Source organism: Nelumbo nucifera, chromosome 6 (assembly GCF_055504915.1).
Source record: "Nelumbo nucifera cultivar China Antique chromosome 6, China Antique-T2T, whole genome shotgun sequence".
Taxonomy (NCBI): domain Eukaryota; kingdom Viridiplantae; phylum Streptophyta; class Magnoliopsida; order Proteales; family Nelumbonaceae; genus Nelumbo; species Nelumbo nucifera.
In genome coordinates, this window is record NC_142654.1 from 59308442 (window position 1) to 59316783 (window position 8342).

Genomic DNA, 8342 nt, shown 5'->3' on the forward strand with positions numbered 1-8342 from the left:
TCTCTCTCTTCTTTCCTCTTGAACACAACTGAATTTTTTATTTAATTTTTTCGCTACAAAGTAAGCTGATTTAACTGAAAAAAGACCATTTTCATTCAGGGTCTATATCAACTTATCTTGCCAGTTACTTGCAACTAAGGGGATGTTTAAGATATTTTCTGCAATTAGTTCACTGAAGTTATTCTAATAACCTCCTTGTTCCAAGCTCTTCCCAAAGGAGACATTAGGTCTTTAACTTCAATTAGATTTTTATTTAAAGGCCTAGGAGGCTAGGACCCTGAATTTTGAAACTTGGTATACCAAGAAGCCAAGGGTCCTCCTAGATTTTTATACTATCCCCTTTATTCACTGCCCAGAAGGCCCCACTTTTTATTACTTCCCTTATAGTTAGCATGCTCTACCATCCCCAAGAACTTCTTTTTCGGAGGTTATCATTTAGGCAGCGTTTGATAATGTTGAATAGACGTTTGGGTTCATGTCTTTAAAGTGGATCTGAATGCCACTTTCAGATCTAAAACGGTAAGAGGTCGCCCAACTACTTAACGTGGTCAGAGGCAATTCAGGGTTGATAAAATGTCTTAAATGCCCTCCTATCATTTCTCAAATGACAAAATTCGCTTCTTTTAACCCAAATCCAAGCCCCAATTCACTTCTCGAGTTAAAAGCTTCAAGTCTTCCTTCTCTGATGCCAGCAACTCTACCAGCGATGGTTTCCAAGTAAAAACGACACATTTTTTAGTTTCTTTTTGTCTTCCTTCTCCATTCCGACAACTCTACCAATGGTGGTTTCCATTTCTCACAATGTAAAAAAATAATGCATTTTACCAGCAATGATTTCCATTTCTCACTTTGTGAAGCTCTCCATTAATGGTGGACCTCAAGGAACACCTTCTCCCACCAAGACTCTCACCACCTGTAAACGTTAGAGAGCAATCATTCAAACCCCTTGCCTCCAGCTAGTCGCTTTTCCAAGGCACGAACTTCCTAGGGCTGAAGAAGCACGGCAAAGTATGCATCTCTATGTTGACACCTTTGGGAACTCTCACCTCATTTTTGTAAAACCGGCGACATCTACCGATGACATCGACAGTGGTTCCTTGTGGAAGATGCATCCACCAACCATTTGCTAGTTTGACTTGTTCAACCTCAATACATTAGATAGTTGGATGAACTCTTCCCTTTGGATTAAAATGATAAAATCCACCATTTTCAAATGTTGAAGGATTGATCTATCTCAAACAAGCTTACTTGTTTAGAGCCTATGAAAACAGAAAAGCATGTATACCTCTTTTTAGACTTCAAAGCTAAATAATAACTTTTATACTTTTAAGATTCCAGACTTCAACATTATCAAACGACATCTTAGAAAATTTTTGCCTTTTAAATATCTTGCATTTATAATTTTTGCCCATAGGCTCTCATTATCAGTGTAGTGTAGAGACTCCATGCTTGTTTTGCAAGGAGGGCAAGATTGAAGCAATAGGGATCCTTAAACCCTCTCCCCCATCTAATTTGTTTCTATAAGCGTTTGACCAGCTCACCCAATGGATTTTTTTATTTGACTTACCACTGTTCCACTAAAAGTTTCTTTGTACTTTTGAAAATAAATTATAGGTGGTTTTTGGAAGTAGAAAACAAGATATAATGTGTGAACGTATGACTGTTATAATTTATTTTATTAGAACCTCTTTGCTAGCTTGGGAGAGGAGAAGCTCCTACCAATTCTCAGTCTATATTTTATTAGATATAGGGATTTTTTTTTTTTACTTTCTAATGGCTATGTGGAGACCTAGACAAATGGAAGGATTTCCTACCCTCTTCATTCCTAGGGACCTTTCTATCAATTTTTGAGCTTAGGATGTAAATTTGAGCTAAAGAAAATCTTAGACTTGGCCAGATTTACTTGTTGCCTAGATGCTTGCTTGTAGCTATGGAGTGTCTAGAAGAACATGTCCTCCTTCTGAATTTGTCCTAGTGAAAGGATAGTTGTCATCTAAAAATAAATAAATGTGAGACCATTGGGCAATCTCTATTCAATTTTATGCCTATTGTTTTGAATTCACCAAATTTATCAAATTTGCAAATAAAACTTCTAAAATTATCAAGAAGAGATAAGGGGATAGAGGATCCCCTTGTCTCAAGCCCCTCTTTGGTCTTAGGGTTTCCCTTAGAGTCCCATTAATGAGGATCTTGTGTGTGAATATTAACACACACACACACACTCTATAACCCAATCAATCTAGCATTCCCCAAAACTTAACTTAGATATCACCTTTTTAAGGAAAATCCACTTTACCCTATCATAAGCCTTACTCATGTCCAATTTTAGAGCCATTAATTTCTTTTTTCCCTTGGTTTTCCTCATGATATCTACTACTTCATGAGCTATAAGAATATTGTACTGGATTTGTCTCCTCGAAGTGAAAGCACTTTGGTTTGAACTTATGATTTTGTTTAGCAAATGTTAGCCCTATTAGCAAGAATTTTTGCAATAACCTTATAAACATTATTACACAAGATAATGTGTTTATAGTAGTTTGGTGTTTCAAGGTTTCTGACTTTTGGGATAAGAGCTATGAAAGTTGAGTTTATATCCTTCGAGATATTTTTGGTCTGGAAGAACAATTTAACAATTCTATCTATTTCCTTTACTACAAGACTCTAGTATTTTTGAAAAAAAAAAGATTTCAAAAACATTTAGGGCCCAGGGATTTCCTTGGATTCATCTGAAACAAGGCATCCTTAATTTCCTCAATAGTAACCTCCATTTCTAAGAAAACTCTATCTTCTTCATCTAATCTTGCCCCTAAGTTTACCAAGCTTTCCTCCATGTCTCTAGGGTTAGAGCTCTTATAAATGTCTCCGGAATACTCATTGATGCAAGATTCCACATCCTCTATTTTATTCGTCCATTCCCCTTATTGATTTCTTATTTTTACTATTTTATTTCTAGTCCTCCTTTTCTAAGTTTAGCATGGAAATATTTTGTTTCTTTATCCCCATAGGCCAGCCAACTAATTCTTGACTTTTGGTGCCAAAATATTTCCTCTCTTCTTAGCAAATCATCTAATTCCTTCCTTAGTCTTTTAATGTTTTTCCCATTCCATTCCTCCTTTGTTTATTCAATTTTTATCTCTACTATCCTTTCATGAACATTACCAAAGATTTCTTTGTTCCACTTTTTCAGAGCCTTCTCTGCATTCTTGACTTTTTTTTTAACTTTGCTTGAATAGGTCCAAAAGCCTCATGGGTTGACCACATCTCTTCAAATCTGAATGGCCTTCTCTTCCATATTGTTGTTCTCTCAGTATAAAAAACAACAAAAAAATTTGTTGTTCTCTTAGTATTTATACATAAAGGCACATGGTCAGATTCCAAAGCATTAAAACTCTATATTCTACTTGATCAAACAAACCTACCCAATCCCTATTGCATAGGGCTCTATCTAGTTTAGCTCTGATTAACATTCCATTTACTATCTTGTTTGTCTAAGTAAAGAAAATGTTGTAGCTCATGAGTTCCTATAAACCACATATTTTAAGAAGTTGTCTATTATTTTGCAAATAAAACTAGTTACACAAATTCTCCCCTTCCTTCTCATCTTGATGGAATATTAAATTTAGATCCCCCAAACATAGCCAAGGCTCCTTCACTAATTCTACCAACCTTTTCTACTTTGAAATGAACTTTTGTCTTGTTGACCTCTTTGGTTCTCCATATATGAAAGTGCAGCTCCAAGTTTTGCCTAATTCATCCAAGATCTTTATATGAATAAAATTTGTATCTACATGTTTGACTTCTAGATCAATATCTGATCACCAAAATAAAGCTAAACTCCCACTCAAACCTCTACAATCCACCCACAACACTATCAATTATTCAAAAAATTCAACTTTTTTTACATCAAAGATGAGAGGTCTTTGTCTCTATTAAGAAAATGATATCAGCCCTCTCTAACTTCTGAGTCACTTTCAGGGCACAAATTGTCAAGGAGGATCCTATCCCTTGACAATTCCAACCCAGAATTTTCATTTGGCATCCATGCCTTGTTTTGGGACAAGACCTTGAACCCACTTATTTTTTCCCCTTGTCATACTAGTAGAAAAGTAGCACCTAAACTCTCCCATCTAATAGATCCCAAAAAGTAAGCCATTTCCAAGAAGATTCCCTTCCCTTTACATGTTTTTTTCTTGTCTTCAGTTGCTCTGAAAATCTATTTACTGTGAACAGAATCATTTGAAAAAGATAATCCATAGTAGTAAAATATTTCCAGCATCTTTTTTCCTTTTTTTCTTAAATTTTTGAAAATTATGTTTTTATTGATCAAACTAATATTTTTTTTCCTTATAGATGACCTTGTAATCATTTTTACCTTTTTTTCTTTAAATTTTTACACACTACAAAATTCGAAATTGTTCTTTCCTTATTATTTTTGGATTTATTTTCTCTACAACTCACTAAATTTTTAACAAATATTTGATTCTCTATTTTCTTTTTCCATGTTTTGATATTGTAGAGCAATAAAAAGGCATAATATTGATATTAGAGAAACAAGGAAATACAATAAAATTATTTTCTTGACATACCTCATTCCTGTGAAGGTTCTTGGATTCATTGTTGTGATCTCCATGATCCAGTTCCATCATAGCACCATCATGGATATTCTTTGGTAATACCAAAACCGCACTCTCTCCCATTTCTACTTCTGCTCATCCCCAGTTTCATTACTCCTATTTTCTCCCTCTCTTTGTCCCACTAAATTCGACTCCTTGCCTAATACAAGACTCTCATAAATTGAATCTTGTGTTTAAACCCATCCCCACTTCCTCTTTTCTGTTTAAACCCATCCCCAAATCATAAATTGAATCTTTTCCCTATCTACACTTTTTCCTTTGTTTTTTCAACTCAATTCCTTTCTCTCTTCTAGATTGTCCTAACTAACAAAATCCTCTACCTCTTTGATCCTACCTAAGACCTTATCCTAAATAACTACTTCAATTTGAAAGATGAAATGACTTGAACTCACCTATCCCACCCCTATTTTTGAAGGAGACAGGCTCAAAATGGTATTATCTTTGATCGCCACATCATTGACTCTCTGATCTACCACCAAACCACTAAACTTCTAGTTTTGCCTCTCTGGAGAGATCAGAATCTGGTATTAATGGTTGTTGGCGACTACCTGGCCTATCTCAGTGACAATAGTTCAGTTTCCCCTTGAAATAGTCTTCTTCTTACTATCTCTCTTGCTAGAGTCACATTTCTTCCCTCCTCCTACTTAGGAGAAGCCAATATCACTTTGATTCTTTCTTGATCTGCTCTGGTTTCCTTTGTCCTTGTTTTCTTTGGTTCTGACTTCCCTGCCTCCTTTGTCCTTTTGTTGATATACTTAAATCGGTCCCTATCCATCACAACTTGAAGATGAAGCCCCAACAAACCTTCACCTCTTTCTCAACCTCTCGATTGCTTCTCCATCTTTCTTGTAAGTTGATCTAGAACCTATTCCTCAGGAACATGGCAATAGTTTCTTTCCCCATGGCCAATGAGTCCGCATCCCACATAGAAAATAGGTAGTTTCTTGTATTTGAAGTCATATCAAACTGTTGAACCATCTTCCTCCATGTCGAAATTTCCCGGTTATATCGGATTATCCATATTCATGCACACTTTATGCAAAAAAATCCATCTCCATGTCGGATTTCATATTAGATTTGGATTTAATCCACAACCATCTTAATCTTGTTGTGATTAAAATGGTCAATAAAATAAAGAATAAAAAACTAATTATTTTTAACTACATATATAATAAATGTATATAAATATAAACATTAAATTTATCAATTATAAACTTTATATAATTATACATAATACCTATATATACATAATTATACTACATATATCAATAGAATAATGGTACTAATAATTTAATAGTAAACATGGCTTTAAATAGAACGGATTGGCAAAATATCTAGGATTCATTTAACCAACCCCATATAGTTGAGATAATGTTAGGATGTTAATGATATCAATAAAGTAATGATATTTTATTGGACTTGAATTTTAATTGGATATGATGAAATTAAATATAAATCCAATCTAATTTTTAATAAGATGCAAGTTGGAATATCCTATTCATGACAAGGATATCTTAGATTGTTTTCTCTTCTTTTAATTTCCAATATGTGTAAGGGTGTTATTATAGGTTTTCAAAACAATGATTGACAAGGAATAGGAAATGACAGTGATTAGATGGTTGATATTTGATGGTTTGTGGCCTCTTTTTTGTTTTCACACCAATGAGAAAGTAGAAAGCAGGTATTTCTTTCTCCTACCCGAAACCTACCACGCATTGCCCATCTCATTTTCCAGCAAGTTGTAGTTTAGGTTGAATAACCCTTGAAGTGGGTCAACCTGTGTAAGCATACAAAGGAAGATAATGGTTTACTCATCTGTACTGCCTTATGTTTCCATTGCTAGAGAGGCCATATTGGAGAAATATTGCACTTACATGCTCAGAGTTCTAATTACGATGACCATAGTTATTTCTTTTGCAGTAGGGAAGGGGCTCAGTTGTTAATACAATTGTGAAGAAAAAGTAGTGGTGTTCAAATTCGATTATCAAATTGAAAATCGAATTCACTAAACAGAATAAGCTAATTTGATTTGGTTACTTTGATTTTTTTGGTTTGGTTTTGATGATTTTAGAGATATTGGTTTTTGGTTTGGTTTGAGAAAAAAATTCAAACCAAATAAAAAATTAAATTAACCAAAGTAAATACATACATTTATATTTTAATTATAAATACTGATATTAATATTAATGTTAATGTATATAAATATTACTATTTATAATAATAATAATAATATAATATATAGTATATAATATATTAATTATAAATGTGGTATATTTTAAAAATAATTATTAATAGAAATATAACATACATTTATATTTCAACTAACCAAATTAATCGATTTAAAGCCAAACCGGATCTATTTAAAATCATTTAGGTTCTATTCAAAATTTTCAAGTCTAATATGGTTTGATTCGATTCATGAGCTCCCCTAAGAAAAAGAGACCAAAACAGAAGGTCTAGCAACAGAATTGGGATAGAGTCCAGATCTCCTGTCCATGAGAACTCTTCCCATGCTTGCCCACATAACCTCGCAGCCATACATGGAGAATATCTCATCCTCATGCATAGTATTATAAGGGGGAGATATTCCCTATTCACGGGAGTAGTGAGTTGTGAGCAAGGTTTAAAATTTCGATAAGATACACCCGATACAGGGTGTATCGTATCGTATCTTTGAGAAACTAATACAGGATATGCATGGAAATCGGACGTTTTGTCTTTTTTCATGCGTATCAGACCCGTATTGGGGCATATCGGAGTGTATCAGGGGTGTATTGGGGCATATCGGGGGTGTATCGGGGCGTATCGATAGCGTATCGATGAAAAAGATACGACCAAAAACTAAAAAAAAAAATTAAAGGGGGAAAGCAAGCTTCTTTTCCCTTAAATAAGCCTTCTTTCACCCCCCAAATGACTCTAAAACTCCAAAATTCATTCCTAGAGTGCTAGATTTGCAAAAGTTTACAAGAAACAAGTGTGAATCGTTATTTTTTAAAGATTTTTCAATTTTTGAAAAAATATGGCAAAAATAGGTAATTTTTTTCATTCTTTTATAATATTTTGTGATTTCTTTTTTTCTTGAATGTTTAAATTTATGTTGATCTACATTACTTACATTCAAAATCACATTTGAAAATCTAATTTTTTCTTTACCTATAAAGACTAAATATGTTTTACATCTATAGATTTATCTATCATATCCATAGAGCAATTGAAATTTCTTCTTTAATAGTTTTTGATTTTTTATATTTTTATAATTAAAAAAATAAATAATAATTAATTATATTTTATCAATTGATCACAACAATTGAATATATTATAATTCTATGGATGATCTATCATATCCACAAACCAATTCAAATTTCTTCTTTAATAATTATTTTTTATTTTTTTTATTTTTAGAATTAAAAAATAAATAAATAAATAATTATATTTTATCATTTGGTCAAAATAATTGAATATATTATAATTCTATGGATGATCAATTATATCGACAAAGAAACTGAATTTTCTTCTTTAATAACTATTTTTTTAATATATTATATAATGTTTATTTATTTTTATAATTTTTAGAAATGAATAATAAATGATAATTATTTAAATAATAAATAATTATTAATTATATTTTCACATAGAAGTTGTGCCATGCATGTTTTGTGGTTGGATAGGAGAGTTGGTTTTTCTCATCCCATAAAATATTAAAACTTA